Consider the following 26,394-nt stretch of genomic DNA (forward strand, 5'->3'; position numbering starts at 1 on the left):
CCATGCTTGACTCTCCGCAATCTGTTCAATACTTCAAGCGATCTAGTTTGTGGTCACCTCCACAGGGCTTGGCTGTATACCGGAGAGGCCAAACTGCATTCTAGTGCTGGCTTGTTAGCTGCATGGTACCAAGAGGCAGGTGAGCAAACATCCCAAGGTACCTAGGAATTCATCTCCATCTGCCCCTGACTGCAGGCCAGCTGTCAAACTTAGTCACTGAAAGGGCTTTTAGCTGAATCTGGAGGATGAGACCTCTGGGTCTCCCATGATGGGGAGGTGCCATTCAGATTTCAGGAACCACAGTGGGTGTGTTCCCTGTCCCAGAGCCACACATCTGAGTCTGTCCCAGAATATTTCCCTTATTTCAGGAGGGCAGAGCCCCTCTTATGCAGTCCAGTGAGGTCTGTTGGAAGGTGGGAGTTTCTGCAAGCTCTCCTGGGAAGGGGAAGCACCTGTCAGGCTCCTAGGACAGTGGAGGGAATGACCCTACCCCAAAATCAGTCACTGACATCCCCTGAGACTGTCCAGACCCATATACTGTACTTGGCCTCTGCTGCTGCCTATTCAGTAGGAGCAGAGATACTGAGAGGAGTGAGTGGGATTCCTGAGGGTGGGGTGAGCTATATCCACAAGGGTGGTACACTGTGGCTGCTGGGAGGGGCCAGTGCCTCTCAGGAAAAATGGCTGCTGTTGTATGAGCGGGGACAACCAGGCCCAAGTCTTCTGGCCACGTTATTTCATGCCTCCTTTTAATGCTTCCCACCCTGGACTCTCTTCAGAAAACTCTGGTCTGCACTGCCCTGCCTCCACCAAAGCATCACTGGAGTGGCTGCAAAAGAAGATCCTGTGCTCATTAGAAAAAAAAAAGGTGTTTTTTTTTTTTTTTTTTTTTTTATCTCTGACAGGCTTCTTCTCTCCCTGGAGATAGAAGCCCCACGACCTTTCATGGCTGGATGTGATGTAGGCCGCTGTTCCCAGCTCTGGTGTTCCAGGCTATCTCTAGCCTGGGCTCTGGGCCTCACTCCTCAGGGAAAACCCCGTTGCAACTGAGGTATCTGTCCTCACTTTCCACCTGCCACCTGTGGGAGCTGGGCCAGCCCCTCTCTCGACCTTGCCCTTCCTACCAGTCTCAAGGTAGTTTCTTGCCCTTCCTTGTTAAAGGTCTCCTTTTTAGCTAGTCTTCAGTTGGTAATTCAGGGTAAGTGTTTCCCAATTTATTTTTATTTCCAGTTTAGTTCTGGGAGGAGGTGCAGGAGAGATCTACCACCATCTTGGAACCTCCCTCCTCCCCCTATATCATTTCTTAAATGTCTTTGCTTTATGTATTTAAATTAGTTATATGCTGTGGTTTTGGTACTGTGTAGGACAACTCTCTAAAATTTCCTGGAATTTTCCAATGCAATAATGATGTTCAAGATGTTTTAGCTGTTTGCTTAGTTGGAGATAGTGGTACACGTTCATTTTTAAAATATATTTTTTACTGGTACAAGTTCATTATTAAAATTTGAGCTAGCTGGAGGAATTTGATTGAACTATAGCTATTCAGAGATTTAGATAAAATGTGTTAAGAATATAAATAGGATACCATTATTTAACTAAGCATAGCTTGATTTTTCTTATTTAAAACATTTTAATTTGTATTTGTTTTTGACTAGGTAGCACATTCATATGGTGCTCAATTAAAAAACAACAACAAAAGGATATACAGTAAAAAGTCTACCTCCTACCTCTGGCCCCCAGTTTCCCTCCAGAGAGGCAATCTATCTTAATAGTTTTACTTATAAAAATGTTTTATTCTGCCAAAAAAGCTTTATCTATCACAGTGATGCAAGCTTCCTTTGTGCTAAACTCTAACCTTCCCTGGAGTTTAAACTGCTAATGAAAAAATAGAGTACAGAGCTGAAGGGTTAATTCAAGAGAGGCAGGATGTAACTCACAGTACTGGCCAATACATAGGCTTTAATTAAAAACTCTCACATCCCATGAAAATCTTACTGATCTTAATCTTCACCTTCTCCAGTAGAATCACATTTATAGAATTTCTTATCACCGGGTTTGAGGAAGAAAATATTACCTTGAATCTGAAGGAAGAGAATTACCTGCAGAACTCATAAATATTGGTTTCTATCCTACCTTAGTTCCTGTTTAGATCAGATGATAAAAGAAGCCTATTTCAAAAATCCATACTACTTCTGGTGTATGTATGATAACAATTCAGAATGGCTCACAAAAAAAATACTTCATGAATATATTCCATGCTTCAAAGAATGCAGTCATACAGCTCTATGCTGTTTGAACTGTCTTAAGAAATCAAAGGCTGCATTCCAAATCATGTTATTGCTTTATTGCATAATTAGATGTATACAGCTTAAGTAGTATCCTTCTTTTAAAAAATTTTTAATTGAAAGAGAGAGAGAGAGAGAGAGAGAGAGAGAGAAACTGATCAGTTGCCTTCTGCATGTGCCCTGACCAGGACTTGAACCCACTACCTTTTGATGTACGCTCCTACAATGAAGCCACACCAGCCAGGGAAAGTAGTGCCCTTCTTATGTTACTTCATACAATTATTTCTACCTTCTGAGAATCTAGAAAAGCTAGAGTCTCTTAATTTATTTTGGTACTATTTAGAAATATCAAGATGTGAACCAAACACTTTTGCAAAGTTTAAAAACTTGGCAAGTAAGCAATTTTCTTTTTGAAAATGTGCAAGTAGATATGAAAGGTGCAAGTAGATATGAAATAACACAATAATTGCTTTTATTGTGTTTATATTTTTGTGTGGATTATAAAGTTTTGCTTGTATGAAAAGAGGGAAACACAGTATATAAATTAAGAGGTGATGTACTCCAAATACATTTTAAAAGTCAATATATTTTCCAGCATATCACACCTTCTGCTTTACTGGTAACATAGACACATTTGAAAAAGTAAATGAAGGTGGTGTGGCATGAGAATAGTGGGAAAGAATATTGCATCATTTTTTCTTTCTTTGGAAAAAACTCATAGAAACCGTAAGAACTATTTCCTATGGCAAATATCTCCAAGTTCTACTAACATAGGAGCCAATCCTGCCGCTCACTGTGAATGCTACTGCAGCCACTGAGTTCCTGCAGTCCATGGTGTGAGGCATGCCAGGCCCAGGTCACTGTCCAGCATGCAGACGTGCTGTCGCACTTGCCTTCATCATTCTAACCCGTGTTATTGCGGAAACTATTGCTTCATTTTGTTCACTGCTGTCACCCAGGAACTGGAATAGTACCTGGCACACAGTAAGCTCTTCAAAAATACGTTAAATAAATGAGTTGATAAAGACCTTGAGAGGCACAGTATAAGAATAAAAAGAAGGGATGGGATTGTTATCAGAAGCAGGTATTAAGATGCATTTTAGGGTTTGTATTTCCTCCTTTCCTCTGGTGTCTCTCCTCTCCCTCTACCTTCAAGGCAAGGTGCTCCTGTATTCTTGCCCATTTCCCTATCCTGCTTCAGGGTTCTTAGCTATAAGCAGCAGAATTGAACCCTGGACAATTTCAGAAGAAAATAAACATATTGAAAGGCTATTGGGTAGTTCACAGTCAAAAAGGAAGATTGGAGCACCTGGCTCAGAGATTACGCAGCCAAAAGCCAGTTCTAAATCATGCTGAGAGCTTGTCTGGAAAGGCCACCCTGCAGCCACTCCTGAGCCCGCAGAGCAGGCATGGGACACTGCCGCCAGCCCTGCTTCATCTCTGCCCTCAGGCTGGGGTTCCCTCTCTGTGGTGTCTTGGTCTTACGGGCTCCTAATTCTAACTGGGGGTGATGGGTAGGCCTATTGGGAGCATCCTAGTCCCAAGTCCAGGCCCTACTGCAAAGTGGGCTGAGAAGCAGCTATCTGGCAGGTTGTGCCTTCCAAAGGGTGAGTGAGCTCAGTCTCCCTAACACTCCTCTGGTTTCCCTGCCTTCTACTATCACAACACTTCCCCAACCCCCATAGACAGGGCTGGGTTAAACTTAGGGCATCCTTTCTGTCACCCTTGGGATGTTGTTTTATGGTAAGAGATTGGATTAACTGTGGTAGCATTGAGTAGATATCTATCAGACAAGTTGAAGAAATTCGAACTATATTAGTTGGTCTAAAATTGATTTAAAATAATATACATTTTAGCTTTTGAAAGGCACTATTAGTGCACAAACACCAAAATCCAGAAGACACATAATATGTGAATTTAGATTTTAAATATATTTATACACAAAATATGTATAAACATGCTTCTTTAAAATGCTTAATTTATAAGTGAAAATATGTTTCTAAAAAATGTTTATCTCTTCTAAGATGAGACATACAAAAAATAATATGTAAAGAATTTGGGGGAAAACCAAGATGGCGGCATAGGTTAACTCCGGAGATTGCTGCCTCGAACAACCAATTCAAGGGTACACCTAAAAGACGGAACAAACATCATCCAGAACCACAGGAAGGCTGGCTGAGTGGAAACTCTACAACTAGGAGGAAAGAGAATATCATATCCAGACTCAGAGGAGGCGCAGTGCTGAAGTGAAATACTCAGGTGCGGAGTGCACACGCGGAGCGGACTGGTGGCGGAGGGCGCAGTTGTTGTTTTCAATCGGGAGGAAGTCGCAGACTCTGAGCTCCAGATCTGGGCGGAGTCTCTAGGGACCCAGACTCAAACGGGAGAAGCGGGACTGTCTGGCTTCGGTCGGAACTCGAAGGCAGCTTACTCTCCGAGGTTTGCAGCGGTTGCTGGGACTCTGTGAGGCAGAGCACCTAGGGACAGAACTGAGAGCAGCCATAACTGCTCGCTCCACCTGCCCTGTTTGATCCAGTGCGACCCGCCCCGCCCAAGCCCTGGGAAGAGCCATTTGCCAGATAGCCTCAGGCAAAGGCTAGATTAGCACCTCCCCAGAGGACAGAAGTTTTCCCACTGCAGACACAGCTGACTCTCATAGCCAGGTGGCCTGGAGGTCAAATCCCCCCAGTATTAACTACAACAATCAAGGCTTAACTACAATAAGACTGCACACAAAGACCACTAGGGGGTGCACCAAGAAAGCATAAAAAAAATGCGGAGACAAAGAAACAGGAAAAAATTGTCAATGGAAGATATAGAGTTCAGAACCACACTTTTAAGGTCTCTCAAGAACTGTTTAGAAGCCGCTGATAAACTTAATGAGATCTACAAGAAAACTAATGAGACCCTCAATGTTATGATAAAGAACCGACTAGAAATTAAGCATACACTGACTGAAATAAAGAATACTATACAGACTCCCAACATCAGACCAGAGGAGCGCAAGAATCAAGTCAAAGATTTGAAATGCGAAGAAGCAAAAAACACCCAACTGGAAAAGCAAAATGAAAAAAGAATCCGAAAATACGAAGATAGTGTAAGGAGCCTCTGGGACAGCTTCAAGCGTACCAAAATCAGAATTATAGGGGTGCCAGAAGATGAGAGAGAGCAAGATATTAAAAACCTATTTGAAGAAATAATGACAGAAAACTTCCCCTACCTGGTGAAAGAAATAGACTTACAAGTCCAGGAAGCGCAGAGAACCGAACAAAAGGAATCTAAAGAGGACCACACCAAAACACATCATAATTAAAATGCCAAGAGCAAAAGACAAAGAGAAAATCCTAAAAGCAGCAAGAGAAAGAAACTCAGTTACCTACAAAGGAATACCCATACGACTGTCAGCGGATTTCTCAACAGAAACTTTGCAGGCCAGAAGGGAATGGCAAGAAATATTCAAAGTGATGAAGACCAAGAACCTACAACCAAGATTACTTTATCCAGCAAAGCTATCATTCAGAACTGAAGGTCAGATAAAGAGCTTCACAGATAAGGAAAAGCTAAAGGAGTTCATCACCACCAAACCAGTATTATATGAAATGCTGAAGGGTATTCTTTAAGAAGAGGAAGAAGAAGAAAAAGGTAAAGATACAAATTATGAACAACAAATATGCATCTATCAACAAGTGAATCTAAGAATCAAGTGAATAAATAATCTGGTGATCATAATAGAATCAGGGACATAGAAAGGGAATGGACTGACTATTCTTGGGGGTTAAAGGGGTGTGGGAGATGCGGGAAGAGACTGGACAAAAATCGTGCACCTATGCATGAGGACAGTGGATGGGGAGTGAGGGTGGAGGGTGGGGCGGGAACTGGGAGGAGGGGAGTTATGGGGGGAAAAAAGAGGAACAAATGTAATAATCTGAACAATAAAGATTTAATTAAAATAAAAAAAAAAGAATTTGGTGAAGAAGGTGTTCCAATTCAGTGTCTAGACTCCAAGTGTAATCTCTCCAGGATGACTGACCTACAAAAAGAGGAGTTTATAAGGGTTAGATTTTTATGGAGACAGATCAACTTGAATTCTTTCAGTTCAACAAAACAAACATTATTTCTTTTTTTGGTCTATCCTGGTATAGTTGGGGCAAGTTTCTGCACTCCAAAATAGCAAAATATGAAAATGCTGAACTTGTGAAAAAAAATACAGTAATGTTCAAAACTTGCATTAACTGTTTCCTTTCCATCTGTTTCTCTTTAACTTTTCTTATTTTATTGTTAACTAGAGGCCCAGTGCACAAAATTTGTGCGGGGCCGGGGTCGGGGGTGGGGTTCCTTCTGCCCAGCCTGCACCCTCTCCAATCTGGGACTCCTCGGGAGATGTCCAACTGCTGGTTTAGGCCCGATCCTGGGGATCCGGCCTAAACCGGCAGTTGGACATCCCTCTCACAAACCAGGACCACTGGCTCCTAACTGCTCACCTGCCTGCCTGCCTGATTGCCCCTAACTGCCCTCCCTGCCAGCTGGATCACCCCTAACTTCCTCTGCCTGCTGGCCTGATTGCCCCTAACTGCCCCCCCCTACTGACCTGGTTGCCCCCAACTGCTCTCCCCTGCCAGCCTAGTCACCCCACACTACACCCCCTGCTGGCCTGGTCACTCCCAACTGCCCCCCTGCAGGCCTGGTCACCCCCAACTGCCCCCCCCTGCCAGCCTGGTCACCACGCACTGCCCCCTGTGCTGGCCTGGTCACACCCAACTGCCCCTCTGCTGGCCTGGTTGCCTCACGCTGTCCCCATGCTGGCTTGGTTGCCCCCAACTGCCCCCCTGCTGGCCTGGTCGCCCCAAACTTCCCCCCCTGCTGGTCTGGTCTCCCCACGCAGCCTGCTGTTCAGTTGTTTGGTCATCATCCCTCACTAACCCCCCTGCCGGCCTAGTTGCCCCACACAGCCTGCTGTTCAGTCATTTGGTTGTCCCTCACTAACCCTCCTGCTGGCCTGGTTGCCCCACGCAGCCTGCTGTTTGGTCATTACTGTTACTGTGATGGCATCCCGGATAATTTGCATATTCCTCCATTATTAGTATAAATATACATGTACTAGAGGCCCGGTGCACAAAAATTTTTGCACTCGCGGGGGGGGGTGGGGGGGGGAGTCTTTCAGCCCGGCCTGTGCCCTCTCGCAGCCTGGGACCCCTCGGGGGATGACTACCTGCTGGCTTAGGCCTGCTCCCCGGAGGATTGGGCCTAAGCTGGCAATCAGACATCCCTCTGGCAGCCCGGCAGCCCTCAGGAAATGTCCACTTGCCAGCGGGGAGCAGACCTAAGCTGCAATCAGACATCCTTACCACTGCTGAGGAGGCAGGAGAGGCTCCCACCACCACCGCTGTACTGGCAGCCATCAGCCTGGCTTGTGGCTGAGCAGAGCTCCCCCTGTGGGAGCGCACTCACTACCAGAGGGCAGCTCCTGCATTGAGCATCTGCCCCCTGGTGGTCAGTGTGTGTCATAGTGACCAGTCATTCCCAGTCTTTCTGCTGTTAGGGTCAGTTTGCATATTACCTTTTTACTATATAGGATAGAGGCCTGGTGGCATGGGTGGGGGCCAGCTGGTTTGCCCTGAAGGGTGTCCAGGGTCAGGGTGGGGGTCCCCACTGGGGTGCCTGGCCAGCCTGGGTGAGGGGCTGAGGGCCATTTTCAGGCTGGCCAGCGACTGAAGCTCCCAGCCTCTCCTTTTTTTCTTTTTTTTTCTTTTTATTCTGGGATTTATTTACCTTCTATAATTGAAACTTTGTTGCCATCACTGGAGCTGAGAGCCGGCTCCTGCTCACTCCAGCTCCGAGGCCACGGCCTGCTGAAAGCAGGTATCTGGGGTTTGTTTAGCTTCTATAATTGAAACTTTGTTGCTTTCGGAGCTCAGAGCTGGGCCGCGGCAGGCAGGGAACCTTGGCTTCTTCCATCACTGGAACAAGCAAGCCTCCTGCTTGCTTCAGCTGTGTGGCTGCCGGCCGCCATCTTGGTTGGGTTAATTTGCATATCATACTGATTAGCCAATGGGAGGCATAGCGAAGGTATGGTCAATTGCCATGTTTGTCTATTATTAGATAGGATGTATTTACAGTGAGTTGCACTTGTTTTTGTTTGGTTATAAAATCCAAAATAAACTTTATTTAGGGATTACAAAGATATTAATAACTCAAATATTGACTAATTATGTTTGGATTGCCTGGGAGTCCATGACTCACCAGGACTATTTTATGGGAGCAGTATAAAACTGCATTTGTTATTTTTCCCTGTTTTCTGTTTTTTTGAGCTTGCAAAGATTCAGAGCGCTTCAATGACAGCTTGTTGAACTGCAATAAAATAAGATGATGTCCTTAGAGGTCAGTATCTCACAGAAAAGAACCTATAGCCAAGCTCTGTTGAAGCCCCACTCAGTAAGGTACACAGAGGAATAAAGACATAGGACAGATTTATAGAAGCAAACTGTTCCAGTTTAGCACAGTGTGCAAGGCAGACAGCTAAATTAAGTAAAATTGCAATGAGGTACCAGGTGTTGTTTGTTTTAATATTGTGTGATCCATGTTGAGGTCAAAACCAGACTTATATAGCCCAGCCATTTCCACAATCAATACAAGCAGAATAGTATCAAATATCCAAACTGGAATAAATATGAGGAACCAGTTCCAAGGTGCCTTCTCATCCCATTTCAACACCAAAATGATTAAGTAGAGTAGTGTACAAAGCCAGGTGGATAGTACTCTCTGAGCCAAGGACATTCTCATTTAAACAGTTTAAAAAGGCTATTGCAGAGTCAAAAATAGGAAAAATACCTTGCTTACTTACCTAGCAGATATTTCAAACTGCCAGATGTGTTGGTTTGGGGAAGGCATTTTCTGTGCTGGCCTCCTTTCCTGGCCAGAGGCTGTCATAGTGGGTTGTGGGACTGAACTGGCAGCACTGCTGGCTGGAGAGAGGAGAGGGGCAGGAAGGTCAGGGAAATCACCAGTTTGGATCGTTGGCCCATTCCACACTTTTCCCCCCATTAAATACAGAACTGGTCACATGATAATACATAAATCTCAGTTCCGCCTCTCCAAACAACTGGTAGAGTGAATTGCATTTGGTTTTTGAAGACAAAAGTGAAATTATTCACATGAAATATTTATTTGTAAGACACTTTGCATACCTCCTACCATAGTGTCTTGATTTGTTTGTAACGGGGAAAATATAATTTTATGTATGTCCATCAATGATTTGTGTATATATTGTTTACTTGGTAGCATCTGACTTCCTTGGGTATAACTACCAGTGTTCCCTCATTCAGAATACTTGGGTATCATATACATGGATAGACTCCTTCATTTATGTAGATAAGGTGAGTTAGCAAATTGCTATGAATTAACATCTAGCTGCTCCCCGTCCATATAACCACTGTGAAGAAGTGTCTCTAACCTACGTGCTTAACTTAAAATGGGTTTTTCTCACAAAAACAAGGTTTATAAAATGGTGGATATAGAGAGTTAAAACAGCACTGAGAACTATGTTCCAGATACATTATTAATTTAATGCACCTGGGAAGTTCTTGGTTGCAAAAAAGAAAAAAACAAGTTCTGTAGTTTTCAATTTTTTTTCTGACGTAACCTGGCTATAATAATAATACTGTCTTCCTTGTACTTTTTATTTTATTTATTTATCTGTTTGTTTATTTATTTATTTATTTATACTTTGTGTTTTTTTAATCTTTATTATTGAAAGGGTTACATAGGTCCTCCTTTTTGCCCCATTAACCTCTTCCAGCCCACTCCTATCCCCCCCCCCCACCCCCAGGCCCTCACCACCCCATTGCCTGTGTCCATGGGTTATGCATATATGCATACAAGTTAATTGGCTGATCTCTTCCCACCCACCCTCTCCTACCTACCCTCTGAGGTTCAACAGTCTGTTCATGCTTCTATGTCTCTAGGTCTATTTTTGATCATCAATTTATTTGGTTCAATAGATTCCATATATGAGTGAGATCATGTGACATTTACCTTTCTCTGACTGGCTTATTTCCCTCAGCATAATATTCTCCAGGTACATTCATGCTGTTGCAAATGGTAAGAGTTCTTTATTTTTTATTGCCATGTAGTATTCTATTGTGTAAATGTACCATGATCTTTCTATACACTTCAGATGGGCACTTAGGCTGTTTCCAAATCTTAACTATTGTAAATTGTGCTGCTATGAACAGAACAGAGGGGTGCATATATTATTTCTGATGAATGTTTCAACTTTCTTATATATTCCTAGAAGTGGGACCACTGGGTCAAATGGCAGTTCCATTTTTAATTTTTTGAGGAAACGCCATACTCTTTTCCACGATGGCTGCACCAGTCTGCATTCCCACCAGGAATTTACTAGGGTTCCCTTTTCTCCACAACCTTGCCAACACTTGTCGTTTATTGATTTGTTGATGATAGCCATTCTGACAGGTGTGAGGTGATAACTCATTGTCGTTTTGATTTGCATCTCTCAGATTATTAGTGATTTTGAGCATTTTTTCATACATCTCTTGGATTTCTGTCTGTCCACTTTAGAGAAGAGTCTACTTAGGTCCTTTGACCATTTTTAAATTGGATTATTTGTCTTCCTTTTATTAAGTTATATGAGTTCCTTATGTATTTTGGAGATTAAACCATTATTGGATGTATCATTGGTAAATATGTTCTCCCATGTAGTGGACTCCCTTGTTATTTTGTTGATGGTTTCTTTTGCTGTGCAGAAGCTTTTTATTTTGGTGTAGTCCCATTTGTTTATTTTATCTGCAGTTTCCATATCGGTAAACATATTGCTATGAGGAATGTCTGAGATTTTAGTGCCTATGGTTTTTTCCTAGAACTTTTATGGTTTCACATCTTACATTTAAATCTTTTATTCATTGAGTTTATTCTTGTGTATGGTGTAAGTTGGTGGTCCAGTTTCATTTTTTTTTTTTTTGGTGTGTACCTATCCAATTTTCCCAACACCATTTATTGAAGAGTCTTACTTGACTTCATTGTATGCTCTTGCCTCATTTGTCAAATATTAATTGAACACAGTGGCTTGGGTCTATTTCTGGGTTCTCTGTCCTGTTCTATTGATCTATATACCTGTTCTTATGCTAGTACTAGGTTGTTTTGAGCACAGTGGCTTTTTAGTATAACTTGATATCTGGTATTGTGATTTCTCCAACTTTGTTCTTCTTTCTCAAGATTTAGCTGTGGCTATTCAGGGTAATTTTTGCTTCCATATAAATTTTTGGAGTGTTTGTTCTAAGTCTGTGAAATATGTCATTGGCATTTTAATAGGTATGGTATTGAATCTGAAGATTGCCTTGGGTAATATGAACATTTAAATGATTTGATTCTACCAATCCATGAACACAGTATATTCTTCCACTTATTTATATCTTCCTCTATCTCCTTTTTTCAATGTTCTCTAGTTTTCAGAGTACAGATCTTTTACCTCCTTGGTTTAGTTTACTCCTACATACCTTAATTTTTTTGTTGTAATGGTAAATGGGATTTTTTTTTTAGTTTCTTTCTGAGAGTTTACTATTGGTGTATAAAAATGCTATGGATTTTGGGGCATTAGTTTTATATCCTGCTACATTTCTGAATTCATTTATTAAGTCTAGTAGGTTTTTGGTTGAGTCTTTAGGGTTTTCTATGTTCAATATCATGTCATATGCAAATAATGAAAGTTTTACTACCTCCTTTCCAATTTGGATGCCTTTTATTTTTTTCTTCCAGTACTATGTTGAACAAGAGTGGTGAAAGCAGGCATCCCTGTCTTATTCCTGTGTTTAGGGGAAATGGTTTTATATTTTTCCCATTGAGTATGATGTTCACTGTAGGTTTGTTATATATAACCTTTATCATATTGAAATATGCTTCCTCTAATCCCAGTTGGCTGTGAGTTTTTATAAAAAATGGGTGTTGGATTTTGTCAAATGCATCTATTGATATGATCATGTGACACTTGTCTTTCAATTTGTTTATGTGATATATCATGTTTATTGATTAGCAAATATTGTACCAGCCTTGCATCCTTGGAATCAATCCCACTTGGTCATGGTGTATAATCTTTTCAATAGTTGCTGGATCTGATTTGCTAACACTTTGTTGAGAATTTTAGCATCTATGTCATCAGGATATTGGCCTGTAATTCTCTTACTTTTTAGTGTCTTTATCTGGTTTTTGAATTAGGATAATGCTGGTCTTATAAAAACAGATTGGAAGTGTTCCTTCCTCTTGGATTTTTTGGAATAGTTTGAGAAATATAGGTATTATTTCTTCTTTAAATGTTTTGTAAAAATCCCCTGTGAAGCCATCCAGACCAGGGCTTTTTTTTTTTGCTGGGAGTTTTATTATTTTACTAGAGGTCTGATGCACAAAATTCTGGTGCACAAAATTCTGGTCCCTAGGCTTGGCCTGCAATCAGGGCCATCTTAATCAACTGCCCACAGCCGACCCCTCCCCCCACTGCCACCCACCCCTGGTTCTCCATTCACCATTGGGCAATGGAAGCCTGATGGCTGGGGAAAGGGTCCAAGAGGTCAGCCATTCCACCCGCTTGCCAACCCCACCCCTGTCCCCGCCACAGGTTACCCTCTATGTGTGGAGCAACTGGCAGGGGGGGGGTCCTTGGCCCGGCTTGATCTGCTTCCCCCACCACCCACCCTCAGTTCCCCATTCACCATCAGGCAATCAGAGTCTGCTGGCCGGGGAAAGGGACCAAGAGGTGGTCAGTGCACCTAATAGTGACTGGTCCAGTGGTTGTTCTGGTCGTTCTGACATTAGGGTCAATTTGCATATTACCCTTTTCTTATATAGGATTTTATTTTATTTTATTTTATTTTTGAGAGGAAGGAAGACATAGAAGCATCAATGATGAGAGAAAATCATTGATCAGATGCCTCCTGCACATCCCAAACTGGGAATTGAGCCTGAAAACTGAGCATGTGTCCTTAACTGGAATTGAACCTGGGACCCTTCAGTCCACAGGCCAATGCTCTATCCACTAAGCCAAACCAGGTAGAGCTGCTAGGAGTTATTTTATTACTCCTTCTATTTTATCAGTTGTTATTGGCCTATCAGGTTTTCTGATTCTTTCTGATTCATTTTTGGGAGACTGTATGTTTCTAGAAATTGGTCCATTTCATCCACATTGCCCAACTTGTTGGCATATAGTTGTTCATAGTATTTTCTTACATGATTTCTGTGATATCAGTGGTTACTTCACAGCTTTCATTTCTTATTTTATTTATTTGGCTCCAATTCTTTTTTTTGCATTATTTATTTATTTATTTATTTATTTATTTATTTAAATCTTTATTGTTCAGATTATTACATTAGTTACTCTTTTTTCCCACCATAACTCCCCTCCACCCAGTTCCCACCCCAACCTCCGCCCTCACTCCCCACCCACTCGCCTCATCCATAGGTGCATGATTATTGTCCAATCTCTTCCCTCACCCCACACCCCTTTCCACCCCACAAGAATAGTCAGTCCATTCCTTTTCTATGTCCCTGATTCTATTACAATCACCAGTTCATACTGTTCATCAGATTATTTATTCACTTGATTTTTAGATTCACTTGCTGATAGATGTGTATTTGTTGTTCATAATTTGTATCGTTACCTTTTTCTTCTTCTTCCTCTTCTTAAAGGATACCTTTCAGCGTTTCATATAATACTGGTTTGGTGGTGATGAACTCTTTGAGCTTTTCTTATCTGTGAAGCTCTTTATCTGGCCTTCACTTCTGAATGATAGCTTTGCTGGATAAAGTAGTCTTGGTTGTAGGTTCTTGGTATTCATCACTTTGAATATTTCTTGCCACTCCCTTCCTGGAATTAGGATAATGCTGGTCTCATAAAAACAGCTTGCAAGTGTTCTGGCCTGCAAGGTTTCTGTTGAGAAATCAGCTGACAGTCGTATGGGTACTCCCTTGTAGGTAACTGATTTTCTTTCTCTTGCTGCTTTTAGGATTCTCTCTTTGTCTTTTGCTCTTGGAATTTAATTATGATGTGTCTTGGTGTGGTCCTCTTTGGATTCCTTTTGTTTGGGGTTCTCTGCGCTTCCTGGACTTGTAAGTCTATTTCACCAGGTAGGGGAAGTTTTCTGTCATTATTTCTTCAAAGAGGTTTTCAATATCTTGCTCTCTCTCTTCTTCTGTCACCCCTATAATTCAGATGTTGGTACACTTGAAGCTGTCCCAGAGGCTCCTTACACTATCTTCATATTTTTGGATTCTTTTTTCATTTTGCTTTTCCGGTTGGGTGTTTTTTGCTTCTTCATATTTCAAATCTTTGACTTGATTCTTGCGATCCTCTGGTCTGTGTTGGGAGTCTGTATAATGTTCTTTATTTCAGTCAGTGTATGCTTAATTTCTAGTTGGTTCTTTATCACAACATCGAGGGTCTCATTAGATTTCTTGAGGATCTCACTACATTTAGCGGCGGTCTCACCAGTCTTCTTGAAGATCTCACTACATTTGTCGGCGGTCTCACCAGTCTTTTCGAGAGCCTTATTAAATTTATCGGTGGCTTCTAGACAGTTCTTTAAAGACGTTAAAAGTGTGGTTTTGAACTCTATATCCAGCAGTTTGTTTTCCTCCAATTCTGTCGTTTGTGTCCTGTTTCTTTCTCTCGGCATTTTTTATGCTTCACTGTGTCGATATAGTGCCTTTCTGTGCTAAGTGTCCCAATTACCTGAAGTAGACACTCTTGGTGCACCCCCTTGTGGGCTTTGTGCACAGTCTTGTTGTAATTAAGCCTTGATTGTTGTAGTTATCCCTGTGAGGAATTGACCTCCAGGCCAATTGGCTGTGAGAATCAGCTGTGTCTGGAGTGGGAGAACTTCTGTGCTGGAGACACCCCTCTGGGGTTAGACTTGCTTCAATGGGGCTTTGGTGCTCACTGAGTCTGCCCCCTGCGTGTGTCTTTTATGGTTCCACGGAGCTGCAAACTGGATGGTTCCACTCTGACCTCTGGGCTTCCTGGCTCCTGGATCTCTAGGGAGGTGCTAATCTAGCCTTTGCCTGAGGCTATCCAGCAAAAGTCTCCCTGCAGAACTTGGGCGGGGTGGGTCCCACGGGATCAACAGGGCAGTCTTAGCAATTATGGCTGCTCTCCGTCTTGCCCTCAGAGGCTCTGCTTCTCAGTGTCCCAGTAATCGCTGCAAGCCCCACAGAGAGAAAGCTGCCCTAGGTTTCTGAGTGATGCTAGACAGTCCGGCTTCTCCCGTATGAGTCTGGGTCCCTAGAGACTCGCCCGGAACTGGAACTCAGAGCCTTAGACTCCCTCTTGATTGAAAACAACAACCACACCCTCAGCCGCCAGCCTGCTCCACATGCACTCCACACCTTAGTATTTTACTTCAGCACTGTGCCCCCTCTGAGTCTCGGTATGCTTTTCTCTTTCCTCCTAGTTGTAGAACTTACACTCATCCAGCCTTCCTGTGGTTCTGGGTGATGTCCATTCTGTCCATTAGTTGTATTTTTGAAGTGGTTGTTCGAGGCAGCAAACTCCGGTGTTTACCTATGCCGCCATCTTTGTTTCTCTCTGGGTCCAGTTCTTTGCGTTTATATGAGTCTGGCTAATCTTTTCAAAGAACCAGCTCTTGGTTTCATTTTATTTTTGTATTTTTTTTTAGTTTATATGTCATTTATTTCTGCTGTAATCTTTATTATTTCCTTCTCCTTACTCTGGTCTATTCTTGTTGTGCTCTTTCTAATTCTTTTAGTTGTAGGGTTAAATAATTTATTATTAATTTTTTGTTTGTTTGTTTAAAGTATTACATATGTCTCCTTTTTCCCAAATTGACTCCCCCAACCACTCCTACCCTCCAGGACAAGCCACCACTGCCCCAGTGTCTGTGTCCATTGGTTAAGCTATTATGCATGTATACAAGTCCTTTGGTTGATCTCTAATCCCCCTCCTCCCCCACCCTCTCTCTGAGGTTGGATGGTCTGTTCAATGTTACCTTGTCTCTCGATCTATTTTTGTTCATCACTGTATCGTATTCATTATATTCCACATATGAGTGAGATCATGTGATATTTATCTTTCTCTGACTGGCTTTTTCACTTAGCATAATGTTCTCTAGTTACATCCATGCTGTTGCAAATGCTAAATTCCTTCATTTTTATAACAGAGTAGTATTCCATTGTGTAGATGTACCACAGTTTTCTAATCTGCTCATCTGATGATGGGCACTTAGGCTGTTTCCAAATCTTAGCTATTGTAAATTGTGCTACTATGAACATAGGAGTGCATATATCCTTTCTGATTGGTGTTTCTGGTTTCTTGGAATATATTCCTATAAGTGGCACTACTGGGTCAAATGAGAGTTCTGTTTTTTATTATTGTCTAAAGTTTTACATATATCTCCTTTTTCCCCAATTGACCCCTAACTGCACCCCCAGCCCTTCCCTCCCCAGGCAAGCCCCCACTGCCCCAGTGTCTGTGTCCATTGGATATGCTAATATGCATGCATACAAGTCCTTTGGTTGCTCTCTAACCTCCCCCACCTCCCCTGCCATTTGTCTCTGGATTGGTTTTTGTTCATCAGTTTATGTTGTTCATTATATTCCACAAATGAGTGAGATCATGTGATATTTATTTTTCTCTGACTGGCTTATTTCGCTTAATACAATGATCTCCAGTTCCATCCATGCTGTTGCAAATGATAAAAGTTCCTTCTTTTTTATAGTGGCATAGTACTCCATTGTGTAGATGTACCACAGTTTTTTAATCCACTCATCTGCAGGTGGGCACTTAGGTTTTTTCCAAATCTTAGCCATTTTAAATTGTGCTGCTATGAACATAGGGGTGCATATATCCTTTCTGATTGGTGTTTCTGGTTTCTTGGGATATATTCTTAGAAGTGAGATCACAGGGTCAAATGGGAGTTCCATTTTTAACTTTTTGAGGAAACTCCATATTATTTTCCACAGTGGCTGCATCAGTCTACATTCCCATCAACAGTGTATGAGGGTTCCTTTTTCTCCACATCCTCTCCAGTACTTGTTTGTTGATTTGTTGATGATAGCCATTCTGACAGGTATGACATGGTACCTTACTATTGTTTTGATTTGCATCTTTCAGTTGATTAGTGACTGTGAGCATATTTTCATATGTCTCTCGGCCTTCTGTATATCCTCTGTCGAAATGTGTCTATTTAAGCCCTTTGCCCATTTTTTGATTAGATTGTTTATCTTCCTTTTGTTAAATTGTATGAGTTCCCTATAGATTTTGGAGATTAAACCCTTATCTGAGATACCATTGGCAAATAAGTTCTCCCATGCTCTGGGCTTTCTTGTTGTTTTGTTGATGGTTTCTTTTGCTGTGCAGAAGCTTTTTATTTTGATGTAGTCCCATTTGTTTATTTTCTCCTTAGTTTCCATTGCCCTAGGAGCTGCATTTGTAAAGATATTTTGTTTGATATTTTGCTGCATATGGAGTCTTGTAAGATTTTTATGGTTTCCCATATTGCTTTTAAGTCCTTTAACCATTTTGAGTTTATTTTTGTGTATGGTGTAAGTTGGTGGTCTAGTTTCATTTTTTTTTTTTGCATGTATCTCTCCAGTTTTCCCAACACCATTTATTGAAGAGTCTGTCTTGACTCCATTGTATGCTCTTGCCTCCTTTGTCAAATATTAATTGAGCATAATGGCTTGTGTTTATTTCTGGGTTCGCTGTTCTGTTTCATTGGTCTATATGTCTGTTCTTGTGCCAGTACCAGGCAGTTTTGAGAACTGTGGCTTGGTAATATAGCTTGATATCTGGTATTGAGCTTCCTCCAACTTTGTTCTTCTTTCCCAGAATTGCTGTGGCTATTTGGAGTCTTTTTATACTCCAGATGAATTTTTGGAGAGTTTATTCTAGGTCTGTGAAATATGCCATTGGTATCTTAATGGGGATTGCATGCATCTATAATTTGCTTTGGGTAGTATGGACATTTTAATGATGTTGATTCTACCAATCCATGAACATGGTATGTTCTTCCATTTTTTTATGTCTTCCTCTATCTCTTTTTTCAATGTCCTGTAGTTTTTCAAGTACAGGTCTTTTACCTCTTTAGTTAAGTTTTTTCCTAGGTATCTTAATTTTTTTGTTGTAATAGTAAATGGGATTGTTTTTTAGTTTCTCTTTCTGTGAGTTGATTATCTATATATATAAAGAGTCAGGGTCCCTAACATCCAAAACAACCAAATGGATGATGGGTTGCCTCCCTCAGCCCATAGGGGACTGGAAAGCAGCAAGTGGCTCCCTCTGGGTCAGCCCCTACCCTCCCTCCGCTGGCGGCACAGCAGAGCTCCTGCCAGGTGGAGGCAGAAGAGGCACATCCATACCCTGTCAGGTTCTCAGACCCCAGGCCAGCATGGAGGCCATGGATGCCATTGCTTTGTTATCCACCACAACTCTGAGGTCCTGGTGCTGCCCAGGCAGAAGTTTTGCGCACCTCACCAAGAGTTTCTCCATCTACTCTTGCCACCTGCTGCCTGCCCGCAGCTCAGACACCAGAGCCAGGTACTCACTGTGGGGCGGGCCCAGATGCTCCTTCTCACCCCCAAGGTCCGGAGGCCTTGGAGGCACCTGAGCACTTGACCGGCCCCTGGGAGAGTGGGTCTGGGCTAGGGACCCACAGCCCCTCCCACGCAATGTCCCACCCAGCGGTGGGGGCGGGGCAGCCTCCCTCCTCTCCAGGCCCCCAGCGCAAAGACTGGGGGCGTCCCCGCCCCAGCACCCTCTGAAACCCTGGGAAGAAGTACTGCCCCCCTGGCCTGGACCACGTCTCAGACTCCCCACCCTCGCGAGCCCGCACCGGCCTTGCCAGTGGCTGCCAGCTCCCCTCAGCCGTCCAGCCGCCAGCCCAGGAGGAGGGAAGGGGTGGAGGGAAGCTGCTGCTGCGAGTCCACTGGGTTCAGCCGGTGGGTCCAAAAGCTCTCCCTCCCCGTGTGCCTCCCGGCCCCACCTCTGCCAAGGGGTCCCCGCCCCTGACGCATTGGCAGGGTTACCGCCCTCTTGGGAAGGTCTGCGCCCAGCTGACTGCCAAAGCCTCAGGAAGGAGACTCCCTCGGTCGCCATGACAAAGAGGTCATGGAGGGTCAAGACACCGCCTCTGGTTGAAGCAGGTGCTGTGGGAGCGAATGGACCAAAGAAATGGTTATGTCCAACAGCCATCTAACTCCACACATGCTGTGCGCATTAATCATTGTTGCAGCCGAATTTAGTACTGGTGTGCCCCATTTTAAGCAGACCCCCCGAATAGACTTACTGCATTGATAATTCACTTTACTACAGAAAGAATGCACAAACATTCTTGAAATAAGCAAAATACTTTGCACCTCATAGTACAAAACGTTTAAATATCACTTAAAATAATCTCTATGAGGGAGAAACCAAGATGGCGACATAGGTAAACACGGGAAATTGCTGCCTCCCACAACAAATTCAAAAATACAACTAAAAGACAAAACGGACATCATCCAGAACCACAAGAAGGCTGTCTGAGTGGAAATTCTACAACTAGAAGGAAAGAGAAAAGCACACTGAGACTCAGAGGAGCTGCGGAAGTAAAGTGCAGAGGTACGGAGGCTCGAGCGCTTGGAAAGGGGCTGGCACCTGAGGACCCGGCTGTCTTTTTGAATCAGGAGGGAGTCACAAGCTCCCGACTGCTCTGAATTCCAGTTCCGGGAAGTCTCTGGGGACCCAGAACTCATACAGGGAGAAACTGGACTGTCTGGCAGCGGGCAGAACTCAGAACTTGAGGGCGGCTTTCCCTCAGAAGTGCTTGCAGCAATTACCAGGACATTGAGACACAGGGCCCCTTAGGGCAGGGCTGAGGATCAGCGATAGCTGCTTGCTCCACCCTGTAGATTCCCTGAGACCCCACCCCACCCAGGCTGCGGCAGAGGCTTTTGCATATGAATGCCCTGGCCCTTTGCAATCTGAAAATTACCTAACAAAGTGCAGCTAGGCCAGACAGACCCAGAACTTCCAAGAGAAGGCCCAAGGCCCCACAGCAGCTTGCATTGCTTCACAGCTGGGCCTCATCTGGGCACCTCCAAACACTGAAAAAGGAAGGGGAATCTGCAGATCTCTTTGTAGCTCCTGCTGGGTAGCCTCAGGAAGAGGCTAAATTAGCACCTCCTTAGATCCAAGAGCAAGTGTGGTCAGAGTGGGACCATCCAGACTACAACTCCTCAGATCCATAAGGGACACACTCAGGGGGCAGACTCAGTGACCACCAAAGCCCCATTGTAGCAAGTCTTGCCCAAGAAGTGTGTCTCCAGCACAGAAGTTCTCTCACTGCAGACACAGCTGATTCTCACAGCCAATTGGCCTGGAGGTCAATTCCTCCCAGTGATAACTACAACAATCAAGGCTTAACTACAACAAGACTACAACAAGACTGTGCACAAAGCCCACAAAGGGGTGCACCAAGAGTGTTCACCTCAGGTAATTGGGGAGGCTGAACCACTGGGCCCTATAGGACACCTAACACACAAAGCCACTCTCTACCAACACAGGGAAGCATAAAAAATGCAGAGACAAAGAAAGAGCTCACAAATGACAGAAATGGAGGAAAGCAAATGACGGGATATAGAGTTCAAAACCACGGTTATAAGGTTTTTCAAGAATTTTCTGGAAAACGCCGATAAATTTAGTGAGACCCTGGAGGATATGAAAAAAGACCAACTAGAAATTAAGCATACACTGACTGAAATAAAGAATAATATACAGAGATCCAACAGCAGACAAGAGGATCCCAAGAGTCAAATCAAAGATTTGAAATACGAAGAAACAAAAAATACCCAACTGGAAAAGAAAAAAGAATACAAAATTATGAAGATAGTGTAAGGAGCCTCTGGGACAACTTCAAGCATACCAACATCTGAATTATAGGGGTGCCAGAAGAAGAGAGAGGGCAAGATATTGAAAACCTATTTATAGAAATAATGACAGAAAACTTCCCCTACCTGGTGAAAGAAATAGACTTACAAGTCCAGGAAGTGCAGAGAACCTCAAACAAAAGGAATCCAAAGAGGACCACACCAAGGCACATCATAATTAAATTCCAAGAGCAAAAGACAAAGAGAGAATCTTAGAAGCAGCAAGAGAAAAAAAGTCAGTTACCTACAAGGGAGTACCCATACGTCTGTCAGCTGATTTCTCAACAGAAACTATGCAGGCCAGAAGAGAGTGGCAAGAAATATTCAAAGTGATGAATAGCAAGAACCTACAACCAAGATTACTTTATTCAGCAAAACTATCATTCAGAATTGAAGGTCAGATAAAGAGCTTCACAGATAAGGAAAAGCTAAAGGTGTTCATCACCACCAAACCAGCATTATATTAAATGCTGAAAGGTATTCTTTAAGAAGAGGAAGAAGAGAAAGGTAAAGATAAAAGTTATGAACAGGAAATACATATCTATCAACAAGTGAATCTAAAAATCAAGTGAATAAAAAATCTGATGAACAGAGTAAACTGGTGAATATAATTGAACCAGGGGCATGGAAAGGGAGTGGACTGACAATTCTTGGGGGAAAAGGGTGTGGGGGTGCAGGAAGAGACTGGACAAAAGTCGTACACCTATGGATGAGGACAGTGGGAGGGGTAAGGGCAGAGGGTGGGGTGGGAACTGGGTGGAGGAGAGCTAAAAAAAGAGGAACAACTGTAATAATCTGAACAATAAAGATTTAATTTTTTTAAAAAATAATCTCTATGAGTAAAGGGAGTTGATATTAGCAAAATATAATATACCCAATTCAAAATGTCATTCAGAAATGCATCTATTATGTAAAATCAAAGTATGGGATCTAGGGTTTGGAAAAGCAACTTGACTCTGCTCTACCTGCTCATCCCTCCAGCCTTATGCTCTGCACAGAAGTCTCAATCAAGAGGTGGAGCAGAAGGAAAAGTAATGCCTCATGGCCCTGAAATTTATCAGTTTCTTCAACAATATTTATAAAAGTTGTATTAACTTTGTGCCTGTATTATAGAAACACAATACAGCTCTGCCCCTATGTTCAAAGGGCTTAAAGTCTCTGTGAATTCCCGGTAAGGTAAACCCGTAAGCAGCCAAAGAAGGAGCAGGTTCCAATACAATTCTTACTATAAAAATTACTGAGTAAAAAAACTTTCCTCACTCTCCCTCTAGAACAAGAATTAAAAGGAGCAAATAAATATAATGAATGAATCCGAACTCCTTTGGGGACCTCAACCCTAAGGGACTAACACAGGTTTTGTGAGGCCTAAAGTTTACTAAACCTGAATGACTAATTTTGAGGGGGGGGGGGGGATTTTTTTAAATAAGGTCAAAAATGACTTTATTTAAATAAGAAAATAAATTAAAAATAACTGTAGGCTTGGAGAATCTGTCCCTTTTTCTTTTAAATCATTTCAGGCAGGTTAGCCAAAATGTTGCCAGTTGCAACTTGCTTGCTGTCTCCCCCAGAACAAATCCAGCCCTCACAGGGGCTCTGAAGCTTCCTTAGCTTTACCATAAAAATAAAAAACAACAACATTTCAACAACACTCCTTTCTGGACAAAATTCTTTCTTTTTAATTTTTTAAATTTTATTAAAGTAGCCGAAACCGGTTTGGCTCAGTGGATAGAGCGTCGGCCTGCGGACTGAAAGGTCCCAGGTTCGATTCCGGTCAAGGGCATGTACCTGGGTTGCGGGCACATCCCCAGTGGGAGATGTGCAGGAGGCAGCTGGTCGATGTTTCTCTCTCATCGATGTTTCTAACTCTCTATCCCTCTCACTTCCTCTCTGTAAAAAATCAATAAAAATATTTAAAAAAAAATTTTATTAAAGTAGTACATACATAGTTCATAATGTATCCTTTTTGTCCCTAATAGGTGTGTAGTGTAGTGGTATATCATTGTTGTTTTTATTCTATTGTTGACACTATTATAGATGACTCCCATTTCCCCCCCCCCTTTACCCTCCTCCGCCCAGCCCCCCCACCTCTGGTCAGCACCACACTTTTGTCTATGTCCATCCCCCTCACCTCTGACCTCTGTCAGTCCCTCTCATTCTATATAATAAAAGGCTAATATGCAAATCAACCAAACAGTGGAACAATCAGTCACTATAATGCACACTGATCACCAGGGGGCAGATGCTCAATGTAGGAGTGTGCTCCCACAGGGGGAGTGATGCTCAGCCAGAAGCCCTGGACTGGGCTCATAGCTGGCAAGTACAGCAGCAGGGGTGGGAGCCTCTCCCACCTCTGTAGCAGAGCTAAGGATATCTGACTGCTGGCTTAGGTTTACATCCCCCGAGGGCTCCCAGACAGCAAGAGAGCACAGGCTGGGCTGAGGGACCCCAGCCATATGCACATTGGGGGCAACCAGGCCAGCAGGGGAATGCCATTAGGGGTGACCAGTCAGGCAGGCAGAGGTGATTAGGGGCAATCAGGCAGGCAGGGGAGCAGTTAGGGGCATTAGGCAGGCAGGCAGGTGAGTGGTTAGGAGCCAATGGTCCTGGGTTGTGAGAGGGATGTCTGACTGCCCCTGAGGGGTACTGGATTGGAGAGGGTGCAGGCTGGGCTGAGGGAAGCCCCTGTGCATGAATTTCATGCACCGGGCCTCTAGTTGGTGTACAAAAAAGCTATAGATTTCTGGGTGTTAATTTTGTATCCTGCTATATTGCTGAATTCATTTATCAAGTTTAGTGTTTTTTTTTATGGAGTCTTTGGGGTTTTCTGTGTACAATATCATGTCATCTGTGAATAATGACAGTTTTACTTCTTCTTTTGCAATTTGAATGCCTTGTATTTCTTCTTCTTGTCTGATCACTATCGATAGCACTTATAGTCGAACAGAAGTGGTGAAAGTGGGCATCCTTGTCTTGTTCCTGTTCTTAGGGGAAATAATTTTAATTTTTACCCATTGAGTATGATGTTGGCTGTAGGTTTGTCATATAAGGTTTTTATTATGTTGAGGTATGATCCCTCTATTCCCACTTTGGGGTGTGTTTTTATCAAGAACGGGTGTTGGATTTTGTCAAATGCTTTTCCTGCATTGATTGATATGATTATGTGATTTTTGTCTCTCAATTTATTTATGTGGTGTATCACATTAATTGGTTTGCAGACATTGTACCATCCTTGTACCCCCAAAATAAATCCCACTTGGTCATGGTGTATGATCTTTCTAATGTAATGCTGGATCCTATTTGCTAGAATTTTGTTGAGGATTTTAGCATCTATGTTCATCAAGGATATTGGCCTGTAGTTCTCTTTCTTTGTGGTGTCTTTATCTGGTTTTGGAGTGAGGGTAATGCTGGCTTCCTGGAAAGAGATTGGAAATGTGCCTTCCTCTTGAATTTTTTGGAATAGTCTGAGGATGTTAGATTTCAGTTCTTATTTGAATGTTTGGTAGAACTCTCCTGTAACGCCATCCGGACAAGGGCCTTTGTTTGCTGGAAGCTTTTTGATGACTGTTTAAATTTCTTTGATAGTTATCAGCCTATTCAGGTTTATTGATTCTTCCTGATTGAGTTTTGGAAGCTTGTATTTTTCTAAGAATATTTCCATTTCGTCTAGGTCAGTGATGGTGAACCTATGACACGCATGTCCGAGGTGACACGCGAACTCATTTTTTTGGTTGATTTTTCTTTGTTAAATGGCATTTAAATATATAAAATAAATATCAAAAATATAAGTATTTGTTTTACTATGGTTGCAAATATAAAAAATTTCTATATGTGACACGGCACCAGAGTTAAGTTAGGGTTTTTCAAAATGTTGATATGCTGAGCTCAAAAGGTTCGCCATCACTGGTCTAGGTTGTCCAGTTTGTTGGAATAGAATTGTTCATAGAATTTTTTCATAATCCTTTGTATTTCTGTTGGGGAAGTTGTTAGGTCACATCTTTCATTTCTGATTTTGTTTATTTGGGTATTGTATCTTTGTTTCTTGATTAGCCTGGCTAGAGGTTCACCAATCTTGTTTATCCTTTCAAAGAACCAGCTCTTGGTTTCATTAATCTTTTGTATTGTGTTTTTGGTCTCTATGTCATTTATATCCACTCTGATCTTTATTATTTCCTTCCTTCTGCTTACTCTAGGCTTTTCTTATTGCTCTCTCTTTAATTCTTTGATTTTTATTAACATTTTTTCTTGTTTATTTGAGGTAGGTCTGTAGAGCTATGAACTTACCTCTCAGGACTGCTTTCACTGTGTTCAACAGATTTTTGAATTTTTGTGTTTTCATTGTCATTTGTTACCAGGATGTTTTTTATTTCTTCTTTGATCTCTTTGGTAACCCAATCATTGTTTAATAGCATGCTATTTAACCTCCAAGTGTTTGATTCTTTTTCATGGTTTTTATTGTACTTGATTTCTAATTTTATGCCATTGTGATCTGAGAAGATGCTTGATACGATTTCTAACTTCTTGAATTTGAAGAGACTTTGCCTATGTCCTAGTATGTGGTCTATCTTTGAAAATGTCCCCTGTGCACTTGAGAAGAACGTATATTCTCTAGCTTTGTGGTGAAATGCTCTGAAGATGTCAATTAAGTCTATCTGATTTAGTGAGTCATTTAGGATTGCTGTTTCTTTGCTGATTTTTTTCTTTAGAGGATTTATCCAGTGGTGTCATTGGGGTATTAAAGTCCCCTACTATGGTTGTATTGCTGTCGATCTCTCCCTTGATATCTTCCAGAAGATTTATTTATTTATTTATTTGTTTGTTTGTTTGTTTATTTATTTAGGTGCTCCAGTATTGGGTACATACACTGAGTGGCCAGATTATTATGATCACCTGATGTTTGTAGGCAAATTAGCTATAATTTTGGGCTGAAGTTGCTAGAGGGCCAGACCATTATAAACATCTGAATAGCACAACATAACTAAGTATCATTTCTGATCAAGTTCATCCTATCATGTTGATGGCGTATCTCAATGGAGATGGCTTCTTCCAACAAGACAATGTGCCATGCCACAGTGCTCATATTGTGCAGGAGTGCTTTCAAGAACATGAGGGAGACTTTACCTTGCTTAGGTTGCCCCCACAATCACCAGATCTCAATCCAATTGAGCATTTGGGGGACGAAGTTAAAAGA

The 26,394-nt window shown here is 42.3% G+C and overlaps 1 protein-coding gene and 1 pseudogene across 2 annotated transcripts in view; one reads left to right on the top strand and one right to left on the bottom strand.

The window, feature by feature from the left end:
• The window catches only part of ANKUB1 (ankyrin repeat and ubiquitin domain containing 1), a gene marked incomplete at both ends in the record, with an annotated part of 114,168 nt that overhangs the window by 20,932 nt on the left and 66,842 nt on the right, over positions 1–26,394 (top strand). The window lies entirely within an intron of this gene.
• LOC308516892 (transmembrane protein 60-like) lies at positions 8,665–9,065 on the bottom strand (annotated as a pseudogene). Its single transcript has one exon. The product of its transcript is annotated as a transmembrane protein 60-like (transcript).

Source organism: Myotis nattereri (genome assembly GCF_964212035.1).
Source record: "Myotis nattereri genome assembly, chromosome: 3".
NCBI lineage: Eukaryota > Metazoa > Chordata > Mammalia > Chiroptera > Vespertilionidae > Myotis > Myotis nattereri.